The 16,221-nt window shown below is 47.3% G+C and overlaps 1 protein-coding gene across 3 annotated transcripts in view; it reads left to right on the top strand.

Moving 5' to 3' along the window:
* Positions 1–16,221, top strand: part of aamdc (adipogenesis associated, Mth938 domain containing) — a 64,251-nt gene that overhangs the window by 38,219 nt on the left and 9,811 nt on the right. The window lies entirely within an intron of this gene.

Raw genomic sequence — 16,221 nt, 5'->3', positions numbered from 1 at the left:
ACTCTAAATGTTAAATAAAAACTGAAAGTGCTGGACAATCTCAGCAGGTCTGACAGCATCTGTAGAGAGAAAAGGGAGTTAACGTTTCGAGTCTGGATTGTCCAATATTTTCTGTTGCTTCAGATTCCAGCATCCGCAGTAATTTGCTGTTTGTGGTGAATGTACATCATGTAATTCTCACTGTATAGTATTGCGTTCACCCTATAGCATTGTGTCCTTGTGGGCTCTGTCTGTGAGCCGTTGCGTGGCTCTGCCCACAGGGGGAGATGAGGAGCTTGTACAGGGCTCCACCCTCGGCTCTGCCCATGGCTCCGCCCATGGCCCCTCCCACTACCAGACGTATAAAGTGCTGCAGCCTTGTGAGTCTGCCCTCAGTTCTTCTGGTCGCAGGCAGGCTCAGTTGTAAGTCTACTAAAACCACCGTTTACTTCCTATCGTGTCTCGAGTAAATTGATGGTCACATCACTGTTAACTCTAAATGTTAACCCTGGTTTCTTTTCCACTGAAGCTGCCAGACCTGCTGAGTATTTCCTGCACTTTCTGTTTTTATTTCGAGCATCCTGGGGGGAACGGAGATGCGGTGGTTAGCACTGTAATTCAATCCTGGCCCCCGGGTCACTGTCCATGTGGAGTTTGCACATTCTCTGAGTGTGTCTGCATGGGTCTCACCCCCACTACCCAAAGATGTCCAGGGTAAGTGGATTGACCATGCTAAATTGCCCCTTAATTGGAAAAGTAAAAAAATACATTTTGAGCATCTGCAGTATTTATAACAGGAGTGCCTGTGTGAGGCGAGGGGCCCAGCTGACTAGTTCTTGATGTGTGAGGATGCTGGGAAGGGGAATGACAAGTTGTCCCCACAGAATACTGCATGAAAAAAGAAAGGTTTGCATGTTGGCACAGCGTTTTTCAGACATCTCCAAGCACTTGATACCAATGAAGCATCTTTTGAAGTGAAGCCCCTGTCAAAATGTAGGAAACTCAGCAGCCAATTTGTGCACAGCCAGCTCCCACAAATAGCAATGTGATGATCACAGGATAATCTCCCTGTTTGTGATGTTGATTGAGGGTTAGATACCTATCAGGGAATGAGGGATAATTTCCCTACTCTTCTTTGAAATGGTAGCTAGGGGAATCTATTACATCCACCGGCGACATTTTAACGTCTCACCTGAAAGAAGGTGCTTGCAGCAGTGCAGTACTCCCTCAGTATTGCACGCAAGTGTCAGCTAACATTGTTGCGCTCAGGTTCTAGATTGGGACTTGAATTTACAGCCTCACGGCTCAGAGACAGGAATGCAACCCCCAAGATGCCACATAAATATTCGCATGAATAAATGTGAAACCATTAGTGAGAGACTTGTTTCCTCCTTTTTCCTCCCTCTAATGAATTTCCTTCATGAATTATGTTCTCTCTCGAGTGCAGTACTGAGGGAGTGCTGCACTGCTGAAGGTGCTGTTTCTCATATATACGATAAACTGAGGCCTCATCTGCCCATCCATGTGATGCAACAAATCCCAGGGTCACTAACTCGTGTGATTGTGGGACCTTGCTGTGCACAAATTGGCTGTCGCATTTCCTATATTTTTTAATTGTTCATTCACGGGATGTGGGCATCGCTGGCCAGCCCCAATTGCCCTTGAGAAGGTGGTTCTGCCTTCCTCAATTGCTGCAGTCCATGTGATGTAGGTACACCCACAGGGAGGGAGTTCCAGGATTTTGACCCAGCGACCATGAAGGAATGGTGATACATTTCCAAGTCAGGATGGCGAGTGACTTGGAGGGGAACCTCCAGGTGGTGGGGTTCACAGGTATCTGCTGCTCTTGTCCTCCTAGATGGTAGTGGTCGTGAGTTTGGAAGGTGTTGCCTAAGGAGACTTGGTGAGTTCCTGCAGTGCACCTTATAGATGGTACACACGGCTGCTACTGTTAGTCGGTGGTGGAAACAGTGAATGTTTGTGGAAGGGGTGCCAATCACTGCGACTCAAAAATCAAGGAAGCCTACCGTTCCATCCCCCGATCGCACTTTGGAAAATCAGACCATAAGACGGTGCTCCTTTTCCCGGCATACAAGCAGAAACTGAAGCGGGAGAATCCAGCTAAGAAGGTCGTGCAGTGCTGGTCCGAGGAAATTGAAGAGCTCCTACGAGACTGCTTAGAGATAGTGGATTGGTCCATATTTAAGAACTCAGCGACAAACTTAAATGAGTATGCCACCACCGTCACAGACTTCATCAGCAAATGTGTGGACGACTGCATGCCAAAGAAAGCAGTACATACGTTCCCCAACCGAAAACCATGGCTCAATCACGAGATTGACACACTACTGAAGGACAGATCTGAGGTGTTGGAAGTCAGGCGACCCTAACCTATACAAGAAATCCAGGTACGACCTCCGCAAAGCATTCCGAGATGCCACGAGAGACTATCAGACCAAGCTAGAGTCACAGACTAGCGTTACAGACCCCCGGTGGTTGTGACAAGGCCTAAACAACATAACGGGCTACAAAACAAAGCCGAGCAGTATCTCCCGCACCCCTCCCCGATGAACTCAATTAATTCTATGCTCGGTTCGAGCAGGTAACCAACAATCCGCTGTCGACTGCCCCAGCAGTCCATAACACACCCATACCCACCATCACAGCTTCCAAAATCAGGTCGGCTTTCCTGAAAGTGAACCCTCGGAAGGTGATAGGTCCGGACAGGATCCCTGGTTGTCCACTCAAAGCCTGTGCGGACCAGCTGGCAGATGTGTTTGCGGACATCTTTAACCTGTCCCTACACCGCACCAAGGTCCCCACTTGCTTCAAGAAGACCACCATCATACTGGTGCCAAAGAAGAACCAGGCAACGTGCCTCAATGATTACCCTTTGGTAGCCCTGACTTCAGTCTCAGTGAAGTGCTTCGAGAGGGTGATCATGAAGCACATCACCTCCATACTCCCAGAACGCCTTGACCCACTGCAATTCGCATACCACCGCACCAGTCCACAGCAGATGCCATCTCCCTGGCCCTACACTCATCCCTAGAGCATCTCGAAAACAAGGACTCCTACATCAGACTCCTATTTATTGACTACAGCTCCGCCTTCAACACCATAATCCCAGCCAAACTCAAATCATAGCTCAAAAATCTAGGACTTGACTCCTCACTCTGCAACTGGATCCTTGACTTTCTGGCCCACAGACCACAATCAGTAAGAATAAACAAAAACAATCCACAATAGTCCTCAACACTGGAGCCCCGCAAGGCTGCATACTTAGCCCCCTACTATACTCCCTGAACACACGCGACTGCGTGGCAAAATTTGGTTCCAACTACATCTACAAGTTTGCTGACGATGCGACCATAGTGGGCCGGATCTCAAATAACGACAAGTCAAAATACAGGAGGGAGATAGAGAACCTAGTGGAGTGGTGCAGGGACAACAATCTCTCCATCAATGCCAGCAAACCTAAAGAGCTGGTCATTGACTTCAGAAAGGAAAGTACTGTACACATCCCTGTCAGCATCAATGGGGCCGAGGTGGAGATGGTTAGCAGTTTCAAATTCCTAGGGGTACACATCTCCAAAAATCTGTCCTGGTCCACCCACGTCAACGCTACCTCTTCTCTACGACGATACTTCTTCAGGAAACTAAGGAAATTCGGCATGTCCACATTAACTCTTACCAACTTTTACAGATGCACCATAGAAAGTATCTTATCTGGCTGCATCACAGCCTTTTATGGCAGCTGCTCGGCCCAGGACCGCAAGAAGCTTCAGAGAGTCTTGAACACCGCCCAGTCCATCACACAAACCTGCCTCCCGTCCATTGACTCTGTCTACACCTCCCGCTGCCTGGAGAAAGTGGGCAGCATAATCAAAGATCCCTCCCACCCGGCTTACTCACTCTTCCAACATCTTCCATTGGGCAGGAGATACAAAGGTCTGAGAACACGCACGAACAGACTCAAAAACAGCTTCTTCCCCGCTGTTACCAGACTCCTAAATGACCCTCTTATGGACTGACCTCATTAACACTACACCCTGTATGCTTCATCCAATGCCGGTGTTATGTAGTTACATTCTGTATCTTGTGTTGCCCTATTGTGTATATTCTTTTTTTTTCTTTTCATGTACTTAACGATCTGCTGAGCTGTCCGCAGAAAAATACTTTTCACTGTACCTTGGTACACGTGACAATAAACAAATCCAATCCAATCAAGCGGGACTGCTTTGTCCTGGATGGTGTCAAGCCTCTATGGGCGTTGTTGGAGCTACACTCATCCAGGCAAGTGGAGAGCATTCCATCACACTCCTGAATTCTACCCTCTAGGTGGCGGACAGGTTTTCGGGAGTCATGAGGTGAGTTGTTTTTTCTAAAATTTAGAGTACCCAATTCATTTTTTCCAATTAAGGGGCCATTTAGCGTGGCCAATCCCCCTACCCTGCACATCTTTGGGTTGTGGGGGCGAAACCCACGCAGACACAGGAAGAATGTGCAAAATCCACACGGACAGTTACCCAGGGCCGGGATTGAACCTTGGACTTCGGCGTCGTAGGGCAGCAATGCTAACCACTATGCCACCCTGCAACCCTGATTACTCCTGCTTTTTGTGACATAGCTGAGCAATTTTCCACATTGCAGAGTAGATGCCAGTGTTGCAGCTGTACTGGAACAGCTTGGCTAGGGGTGTGGCCAATTCTGGAGCACAAGTCTTCAGTACTATTACCGGAATATTGTCAGGGCCCATGGCTTTTGCAATATCCAGCGCCTTCAGCCGTTTCCTGATATCACGTGGGACGAATTGAATTTGCTCAAGACTGACAAGTGTGATGCTGCGGTACCTCTGGAAGAGACTGAGATGGAGCATTCATTCAGCACTTCTGGCTGAAGATTATTTCAAATGGTTCAGCCTTGTCTTTTGCACTTATGTGCTGGGCTCCTCCGTCATTGACGGTGGGGATATTTGTGGAGCCACCTCCTCCAGTGAGTTGTTTAATTGTCCACCACCATTAACAGCTGGACGTGGCAGGACTGCAGAGCTTGGATCTGATCAGGGTGATTGTGGGATCACTAACCTCTGTCTATCATTTGCTGCTTATGCTGTTTGGCACACAAGTATTCCTGTGTTGTAGCTTCACCAGGTTGACATCTCATTTTTTGGTATGCCTGATGTTGTTCCTGGCCTGCTCTCCTGCACTCTTCATTGAACCAGGGTTGATCCCTGGCTTGGTGGTAAGGGTAGATTGGGGGATATGCCAGGTCATGAGGTTACAGATTGTGGCTGAATACAATTCTGCTGCTGCTAATGGCCCACAGCGCATCATGGATGCTGTCTCCTTTCTAAATCTATTCCATTTAGCACGATGGTAGTGCCAATCAACACGATGGATGGTATCCTCAATGTGAAGACGGGACATCATCTCCACAAGGACTGTGCAGTTGTCACTTCTACCAATATTGTCATGGAGTGATGGATCTGCAGCAGGCAGGTTGGTGGAGATGAGGTCTACTATGTTTTTCCCTCTTGTTGGTTCCCTAACCACCTGTTGCAGACACAGTTCGGCATTTATGTCCTTTCAGACCCGGCCAGCTCGTTCAGTAGTGGTGCTACCGAGCCACTCTTGGGGATGGACATTGACGGCCCCCACCCAGAAGACATTCTGCCCTCAATGTTTCCTCCAAGTGGTGTTCAACATGGAGGAGTACATAGAACATAGAACATAGAACGATACAGCGCAGTACAGGCCCTTCGGCCCACGATGTTGCACCGACATGGGAAGTCAAAAACTAAAGGCCATCTAACCTACACTATACCATTATCATCCATATGCTTATCCAATAAACTTTTAAATGCTCTCAATGTTGGCGAGTTCACTACTGTTGCAGGTAGGGCATTCCACGGCCTCACCACTCTTTGCGTAAAAAACCTACCTCTGACCTCTGTCCTATATCTATTACCCCTCAATTTAAGGCTATGTCCCCTCGTGCTAGCCACCTCCATCCGTGGGAGAAGGCTCTCACTGTCCACCCTATCTAACCCTCTGATCATTTTGTATGCCTATTAAGTCACCTCTTAACCTTCTTCTCTCTAACGAAAACAACCTCAAGTCCATCAGCCTTTCCTCATAAGATTTTCCCTCCATACCAGGCAACATCCTGGTAAATCTCCTCTGCACCCGTTCCAAAGCTTCCACGTCCTTCCTATAATGAGGCGACCAGAACTGTACGCAATACTCCAAATGCGGCCGTACCAGAGTTTTGTACAGCTGCAACATGACCTCATGGCTCCGGAACTCAATCCCTCTACCAATAAAGGCCAACACACCATAGGCCTTCTTCACAACCCTATCAACCTGGGTGGCAACTTTCAGGGATCTATGTACATGGACACCGAGATCCCTCTGCTTATCCACACTACCAAGAATTTTGCCATTAGCCAAATATTCCGCATTCCTGTTATTCTTTCCAAAGTGAATCACCTCACACTTCTCTACATTAAACTCCATTTGCCACCTCTCAGCCCAGCTCTGCAGCTTATCTATGTCCCTCTGTAACCTGCAACATCCTTCCACACTGTCTACAACTCCACCGACTTTAGTGTCGTCTGCAAATTTACTCACCCAACCTTCTGTGCCCTCCTCTAGGTCATTTATAAAAATGACAAACAGCAACGGCCCCAGAACAGATCCTTGTGGTACGCCACTCGTAACTGAACTCCATTCTGAACATTTGCCATCCACCACCACCCTCTGTCTTCTTTCAACTAGCCAATTTCTGATCCACATCTCTAAATCACCCTCAATCCCCAGCCTCTGTATTTTCTGCAATAGCCGACCGTGGGGAACCTTATCAAATGCTTTACTGAAATCCATATACACCATATCAACTGCTCTACCCTTGTCTACCTGTTCAGTCACCTTCTCAAAGAACTCGATAAGGTTTGTGAGGCATGACCTACCCTTCACAAAACCATGCTGACTATCCCTAATCATATTATTCCTATCTAGATGATTATAAATCGTATCTCTTATAAGCCTCTCCAAGACTTTACCCACAACAGACGTGAGGCTCACCGACCTATAGTTACCGGGGTTATCTCTACTCCCCTTCTTGAACAAAGGGACCACATTTGCTATCCTCCAGTCCTCTGGCACTATTCCTGTAGCCAATGATGACATAAAAATCAAAGCCAAAGGCTCAGCAATCTCTTCCCTGGCTTCCCAGAGAATCCTAGGATAAATCCCATCAGGCCCCCGGGACTTATCTATTTTCACCTTGTCCAGAATTGCCAACACTTCTTCCCTACGCACCTCAATGCCATCTATTCTAATAGCCTGGGTCTCAGCATTCTCCTCCACAACATTATCTTTTTTCTGAGTGAATACTGATGAAAAGTATTCATTTAGTATCTCGCTTATCTCCTCAGCCTCCACACACAACTTCCCACCACTGTCCTTGACTGGCCCTACTCTTACCCTAGTCATTCATTTATTCCTGACATACCTATAGAAAGCTTTTGGGTTTTCCTTGATCCTACCTGCCAAAGATTTCTCATGTCCCCTCCTTGCTCGTCTTAGCTCTCTCTTTAGATCCTTCCTCACTTCCTTGTAACTATCAAGCGCCCCAACTGAAACGTCACGCCTCATCTTCACATAGGCCTCCTTCTTCCTCTTAACAAGAGATTCCACTTCTTTGGTAAACCACGGTTCCCTCGCTCTACCCCTTCCTCCCTGCCTGACTGGTACGTACTGATCAAGAACACGCAATAGCTGTTCCTTGAACAAGCTCCACAGGTCACCCTGTTGGGAGTTTTCTATAGGCCACCTAATAGTTCTAGAGATGTAGAGGAAAGGATGGCGAAGATGATTCTGGAAAAGAGCGAAAGTAACAGGGTAGTTGTTATGGGAGACTTTAACTTTCCTAATATTGACTGGAAAAGATATAGTTCGAGTACATTGGATGGGTCGTTCTTTGTACAATGTGTGCAGGAGGGTTTTCTGACACAATATGTTGACAGGCCAACAAGAGGTGAGGCCACTTTGGATTTGGTTTTGGGTAATGAACCAGGCCAGGTGTTAGATCTGGAGGTAGGTGAACACTTTGGAGACAGTGACCACAATTCGGTGACCTTTACGTTAGTGATGGAAAGGGATAAGTATACCCCGCAGAGCAAGAGTTATAGCTGGGGGAAGGGCAATTATGATGCCATTAGACATGACTTAGGATGTGTTGGTTGGAGAAGTAGGCTGCAAGGGTTGGGCACACTGGATATGTGGAGCTTGTTCAAGGAACAGCTATTGCATGTTCTTGATAAGTACGTACCAGTCAGGCAGGGAGGAAGGGGTCGAGCGAGGGAACCGTGGTTTACCAAAGAAGTGGAATCTCTTGTTAAGAGGAAGAAGGAGGCCTATGTGAAGATGAGGCGTGAAGTTTCAGTTGGGGCGCTTGATAGTTACAAGGAAGCGAGGAAGGATCTAAAGAGAGAGCTGAGACGAGCAAGGAGGGGACATGAGAAGTCTTTGGCAGGTAGGATCAAGGAAAACCCAAAAGCTTTCTATAGGTATGTCAGGAATAAAAGAATGACTAGGGCAAGAGTAGGGCCAGTCAAGGACAGTGGTGGGAAGTTGTGTGTGGAGGCTGAGGAGATAAGCGAGATACTAAATGAATACTTTTCGTCAGTATTCACTCAAGAAAAAGATAATATTGAGGAGGAGAATGCTGAGACCCAGGCTATTAGAATAGATGGCATTGAGGTGTGTAGGGAAGAAGTGTTGGCAATTCTGGACAAGGTGAAAATAGATAAGTCCCCGGGGCCGGATGGGATTTATCCTAGGATTCTCTGGGAAGCCAGGGAAGAGATTGCTGAGCCTTTGGCTTTGATTTTTAGGTCATCATTGGCTACAGGAATAGTGCCAGAGGACTGGAGGATAGCAAATGTGGTCCCTTTGTTCAAGAAGGGGAGTAGAGATAACCCCGGTAACTATAGGCCGGTGAGCCTAACGTCTGTGGTGGGTAAAGTCTTGGAGAGGATTATAAAAGATACGATTTATAATCATCTAGATAGGAATAATATGATTAGGGATAGTCAGCATGGTTTTGTGAAGGGTAGGTCATGCCTCACAAACCTTATCGAGTTCTTTGAGAAGGTGACTGAACAGGTAGACGAGGGTAGAGCAGTTGATGTGGTGTATATGGATTTCAGTAAAGCGTTTGATAAGGTTCCCCACGGTCGGCTATTGCAGAAAATACGGAGGCTGGGGATTGAGGGTGATTTAGAGATGTGGATCAGAAATTGGCTAGTTGAAAGAAGACAGAGAGTGGTAGTTGATGGGAAATGTTCAGAATGGAGTTCAGTTACGAGTGGCGTACCACAAGGATCTGTTCTGGGGCCGTTGCTGTTTGTCATTTTTATAAATGACCTAGAGGAGGGCGCAGAAGGATGGGTGAGTAAATTTGCAGACGACACTAAAGTCGGTGGAGTTGTAGACAGTGCGGAAGGATGTTGCAGGTTACAGAGGGACATAGATAAGCTGCAGAGCTGGGCTGAGAGGTGGCAAATGGAGTTTAATGTGGAGAAGTGTGAGGTGATTCACTTTGGAAAGAATAACAGGAATGCGGAATATTTGGCTAATGGTAAAATTCTTGGTAGTGTGGATGAGCAGAGGGATCTCGGTGTCCATGTACATAGATCCCTGAAAGTTGCCACCCAGGTTGATAGGGTTGTGAAGAAGGCCTATGGTGTGTTGGCCTTTATTGGTAGAGGGATTGAGTTCCGGAGCCATGAGGTCATGATGCAGCTGTACCAAACTCTGGTACGGCCGCATTTGGAGTATTGCGTACAGTTCTGGTCGCCTCATTATAGGAAGGACGTGGAAGCTTTGGAACGGGTGCAGAGGAGATTTACCAGGATGTTGCCTGGTATGGAGGGAAAATCTTATGAGGAAAGGCTGATGGACTTGAGGTTGTTTTCGTTAGAGAGAAGAAGGTTAAGAGGTGACTTAATAGAGGCATACAAAATGATCAGAGGGTTAGATAGGGTGGACAGCGAGAGCCTTCTCCCGCGGATGGAGGTGGCTAGCACGAGGGGACATAGCCTTAAATTGAGGGGTAATAGATATAGGACAGAGGTCAGAGGTGGGTTTTTTACGCAAAGAGTGGTGAGGCCGTGGAATGCCCTACCTGCAACAGTAGTGAACTCGCCAACATTGAGGGCATTTAAAAATTTATTGGATAAGCATATGGATGATAAGGGCATAGTGTAGGTTAGATGGCCTTTAGTTTTTTTTTTTCCATGTCGGTGCAACATCGAGGGCCGAAGGGCCTGTACTGCGCTGTATCGTTCTATGTTCTATGTTCTATGTTCTATATCCAGTGTGCCCAGCCCTTGCACCCTACTTCTCCAACCTACACATCCTAAGTCATGTCTAATGGCATCATAATTGCCCTTCCCCCAGCTATAACTCTTGCCCTGCAGGGTATACTTATCCCTTTCCATCACTAACGTAAAGGTCACCGAATTGTGGTCACTGTCTCCAAAGTGCTCACCTACCTCCAGCTCTAACACCTGGCCTGGTTCATTACCCAAAACCAAATCCAATGTGGCCTCGCCTCTTGTTGGCCTGTCAACATATTGTGTCAGGAAACCCTCCTGCACACATTGTACAAAGAATGACCCATCTAATGTACTCGAACTATATCTTTTCCAGTCAATATTTGGAAAGTTAAAGTCTCCCATAACAACTACCCTGTTACTTTCGCTCTTTTCCAGAATCATCTTCGCCATCCTTTCCTCTACATCTCTAGAACTATTAGGTGGCCTATAGAAAACTCCCAACAGGGTGATCTCTCCTTTCCTGTTTCTAACCTCAGCCCATACTACCTCGGAAGAAGAGTCCCCATCTAGCATCCTTTCCGCCACCGTAATACTGTCCTTGACTAGCAGCGCCACACCTCCCCCTCTTTGCCCCCTTCTCTGAGCTTACTAAAACACCTAAACCCCGGAACCTGCAACAACCATTCCTGTCCCTGCTCTATCCATGTCTCTGAAATGGCCACAACATCGAAGTCCCAGGTACCAACCCATGCTGCCAGTTCCCCTACCTTATTTCGTATACTCCTGGCATTGAAGTAGACACACTTCAAATCAGTACTGATTCATCAGCTGATGGTGGACGGTACGTGGTAATCAGCAGGAGCTTTCCTTGCCCATGTTTGACCTGAAACCATTAGACTTCATGAGGTCCAGAGTCAATGTTGAGGGTGCCCAGGGTAATGCCCTCCCGACTGTATACCACTGTGTCACCACCTCTGCTGGGTCTATTATGCCGGTGTGACAGGACATATCCAGTAATGGTGGGAGTGGTGTCTGGGACATTCTGTAAGGTATGATTCTGTCAGGCTGTTGCTTGACTAGTCTGTGTGACAGCTCTCCCAATTTCGGGACAAGCCCCCAGATGTGAGAGAAGAAGGGGTTTGCAGGATCTACAGGGCTGGGTTTTCTGTTGTCGATTCCAGCGCCAGGGTTGACGCTGTGTTTCTTTGTAATGGTTTGATACAACTGCGTGGCTTGCTCGGCCATTTCAGAGGGCATTTTAAGAGTCAACCACGTTGCTGTGGGTCTGGAGTCACATGTAGGCCAGACCGGGTGAGGGCGGCAGATTTCCTTCACTAAAGGATATTAGTGAAGCAGATGAGCATTTGCAACATAGACGGTGGTTGTCACAGCAACCATTACTGAGACTAGCTTTATATTCCAGTGGTTGGCACAGTTGCTTCACAGCTCCTGGGTCCCAGGTTCGATTCCCGGCTTCAATCACTGTTGGCTGGAAAATAATAATCCTCTTTATTGTCACAAATAGGCTGACAATGAAGTTATTGTGAAAGGTTTTGAGGTCGTGAGAGGGGATTATGGAAATACCAGCCTTTATTTTTCATCAAACTCCTTACCACCTTGCTTCTCCCCTTCCTGACAGACAAGGCTGTGACTCTGCGCTTGGAATGTCTGCAGCAGATAATTAAGGACATCTAGAGCAGAAGAAATATAATTAAGTGTTCTAATTCATCCCAGATTCCTCTAACCAATTGGATAGACACTAGCGGGACCACCTGATTTTGACAAGAATCTCATTAATCATCACCCGTTGTCATCTTGTGTCTCCGTAGAATGTGAAACATTGAAAAATGAAAATCGCTTATTGTCACAAGTAGGCTTCAAATGAAGTTGCTGTGAAAAGCCCCTAGTCACCACATTCCGAGCCCTGTTCGGGGAGGCGGGTGCGGGAATAGAATCTAGAATGTTTACAGTACATAAGGAGGCCATTCAGCCTGTTGGGCCAGTACCAGCTGTTTGCAAGAGCAATTTAACTAGTTCCATTTCCAGCCCATTTCCCCGTAGACCTGCAAACACACATACAATGGAATATGTTGGGCAGCACGGTAGCACAAGTGGATAGCACTCTGGCTTCACAGCGCCAGGGTCCCAGGTTCGATTCCCCGCTGGGTCACTGTCTGTGCGGAGTCTGCACGTTCTCCCCGTGTCTGCGTGGGTTTCCTCCGGGTGCTCCAGTTTCCTCCCACAGTCCAAAGACGTGTGGGTTAGGTGGATTGGCCATGATAAATTGCCCTTAGTGACCAAAACGATTAGGAGGGGTTATTGGGTTACGGGGATAGGGTGGAAGTGGGGGCTTAAGTGGGTCGGTGCAGACTCGATGGGCCGAATGGCTCCCTTCTGCACTGTATATTCCATGGTCTTTGTTCTAATGATAATAATATTAAAATAGTAATCACTTATTGTCACGAGTAGGCTTCAGTGAAGTTACTGTGAAAAACCCCGAGTCGCCACATTCCGGCGCCTGATCGGGGAGGCCGGTACGGGAATTGAACCCGCGCTACTGGTCTTGTTCTGCATTACAAGCCAGCTGTTTATCCCACTGGGCTGAACCATCTATGTTGCTCACTTCATAGAATCATAGAATCCCTACATTGGAGAAGGAGGCCATTCGGCCCATCACCGATCCTCTGAAAGAGCACCTTACCTAGGCCCACTCCCCAGCCCTATCCCTGTAACCTCAACTAAGCTTTGGACACTAAGGGGCAATTTAGCATGGCCAATAAACCTAACCTGCACATCTTTGGACTTTAAATTGAGTGCGTTATTAACAGAGAATCAGCACGAAATGAAAGCCTTTCAGCCATTTTGATTGTATCAGACCCCACATTTGTGCTATGTATTCTCATTCTTAACACCTATCTTCTTGAATTTTATATAATTCTCTCTCATGTGTTGCATTCTTTTCTTTTTGTCCCTTCACACTATTTTTCAGGCGAAGGGAGGATTTGCGCCTGATTAGCAGTCTCAGTGTGACGTTGTCATCGCCTTCATGTCTCTCTTCCCTTGGAGAACAGTGCGGAGTGGAAAGATCTGTAGGCTACTTAATGGGCTGCAACATAAAAGCTCCTTCTATGGCCACAACCATCTTTATACAGCCACTGGGTGGTGGTTAGTCCCAAATGGCGGGAGGGTTTTATGAGAGAATAGGGAGAGCATAGTATCAACCAGCACTTAACACCTGAAAATGCTTCAAGGGGCCGAATTTGGCTGTCATGGCTGGTGCCCTGATGACTAGCTGGAGAACAAGGAACAATCGTGCCTCATCTTTTTACAGGGCTTCCGGCCAAACTCTTGAAGAAGGTGAATTTTACTGTCATGGCGGGTGTTCCCATGACTCGTTGGAGAATGAGGAGCAATCAGGCCTCATCTGTTTGCAGGGCTCTTGGCTGCGTTTTGAAGAATTGGGAAACTTATTAGTATCTGTAGGGGTTGATTCCTTAATGTATGCCTACTTCATCTGGTGAAGTCAACACCGCCTGATAAGTGAGTTGACCAGCTTTGGTTTTCAACCCACTGACCTCTGCAAAGGAATACCACATTGGATTTTGATTCAGCACTCTGGAACCCACATGAAACACGATTTTTCTTTGCAGTGCAAATCTTTATCTCTCGAAGGAGCCAATGTTGCAACCACCTACCCCCTGTTTTGAGCAAATAATCTAACCCTGTGAGTTCATTCTATCTTAAGTTTGCTCTGGGGTTATTAGTAGAAATTGATTCACATCAAAACTTGAGGGGTTGGGAAAATACACCATTACTTATAAAGGGAGAAGCCGATCAAAATGATACAGATGGGTGGGGAGAGCAGAAGTTAATGCTGTTTAAATTAAACCCCCCCGCCTCTCCATAATGTTGTGGTGAAACATTCATATCCGCCTAATCATTTGTGCAAAAAAAATAATTGCTTACAGCCCCAATCATCTCAACGTCTACATGTTTTTCTGCCTTAGAATACATGTCATGGAGGGCGACAGTCATGGGGTTTGGCTCTGCCGAATTTGATGTATTATTATTGGGTGGCAAATGCTAAGAAGGCGCAGAGTTGGGGTAGGGAGCCGGAGGCAATGCGGGTGAAGAAGGAGGCAGGCTCTTGTAGAGGGTCAGGGTTGTGGGCACTGGCAACGGCGACACTCCCGTTTGCCCACGGGAAATATTTGGGTAGTCCAGTGGTGGTGGCCGCACTGAAGACGGAGACAATTTCAGCAGCATTTTAAGTTAGGGGGCGGGGTCGAACTTGATACCGATCCAAGAGACTCATTTGTTTGAACCGGTGAGAGTGGATGCTAGGTTTCAGGGTTGGAAGGAGGTGTTGGAAATTAAAAACTGGAAATGTCTGGAAGGGCGGTGTGAGAGCTTTGGAAGAGTTGGTGGAGAAGTTTGGAATTCCACGGAAGGAGGTCTTTGGGTATATGCAGGTGCGGGATTTTGCAAGGAAAGTTTTCCCGATATTTCCGGTGACACCACCTTCTCGTTGTTGGAGGGGCCATTGTCAGTGATGGGGTTGGACGGTAGGGGCTCATTTTGGCGACCCATGGGGTGATGCTGAAAGAGGTTACGGCGTCGTTGGGGGGATTGAAGGCCAAATGGGATGAGAAGCTGGGAGGCGCGAGAGGGGGGATTGTGGTGTGAGGTGCTGCGGAGCGTAAATGCCTCAACCTTGTGCACGAGACTAAGGTTAATACAATTAAAGGTGGTGCTTAGGGAGGGCAGTACGGTGGCTCAGTGGTTAGCACTGCTGCCTCACGGCACCGAGGTCCCAGGTTCGATCCCGGCTCTGGGTCACTGTCCGTGTGGAGTTCGCACATTCTCCCCGTGTTTGCGTGGGTTTCACCCCACAACACAAAGATGTGCAGGGTAGGCCACTCTAAATTGCCCCTTAATTGGAAAAAATGAATTGGGTACTCTAAATTTTAAAAAAAAGGTGGTGCATAGGGTGCACCTGACGAGGGGGTGGAGGACACTTGTGAGCTGTATGGGAGGGGTCTGTCCAACAATGTACATATGCCCTGGTCCTGTCCAAAGTTGGAGATGTTTTCGGATTCTTTCTTCAGCACCATGTCGGCGATCTTGCACTTGGACTTGGAGCCCAGTCCCCTGGGGGCCATATTTGGGGTGTCTGAGCTGCAGACAGGGGCGGGAGCGAACGTTTTGGCCTTTGCCTTGCTGATTGCTCGCAGGCAGGTCCTGTTGGGGTGGTGGTCAGCTTCTCCACCCTGTGCCTCGGAGTGGCGGGCGGACCTGATGGGAGTTCCTGTATCTTGAGGCAGTTAAGTTCACCTATTGAGGGAGTCCATAAGTGTAGGAGTCTGTTTATTCTTCTTTTAAAAGAGTTGGTCGCCGTCAGCTGCTAAAGGGGGGGGTTATTTTCTGAGTCGTATATGTGTTATGGGCCAGGGTTCAGAGAACCCCAAAGTGTATCATGGAGTTCCCTTGACCCACAACTTTCAATAGATTGTGGTATGGGGAGCACACCGCCAACTCTACAGGTGTGGTACAGCAGAAATAGAAAAGGGTTTTTAAAAATCAAAACAATGTTTATTCTATGAACTCAAGTTAACCTTTTTAAAACATACAGTGAACATCTTAGCAACCATCAATTCAAATACAACACCTAAAGAATACACGCTCAGTAATCCTTAATAACTTCCCAAACAACATCTAGAAGACAAAAGATACACCTTTTAACAGAAGCACATCAGGTTTACATTCACTACTGAGAACAATTATACTTCTGAATTCACCAAATGATCAAGAGATAGTCTTTTGATGGCAGAGAGAACAGCAGTACACCTGCTTGGTCTGGCTTCAGCTCCAGCACTGAAAACTAAACTAAAACACAC

Source organism: Scyliorhinus canicula, chromosome 14 (genome assembly GCF_902713615.1).
Source record: "Scyliorhinus canicula chromosome 14, sScyCan1.1, whole genome shotgun sequence".
NCBI lineage: Eukaryota > Metazoa > Chordata > Chondrichthyes > Carcharhiniformes > Scyliorhinidae > Scyliorhinus > Scyliorhinus canicula.
This window is presented reverse-complemented; position numbering and strand designations above follow the sequence as displayed.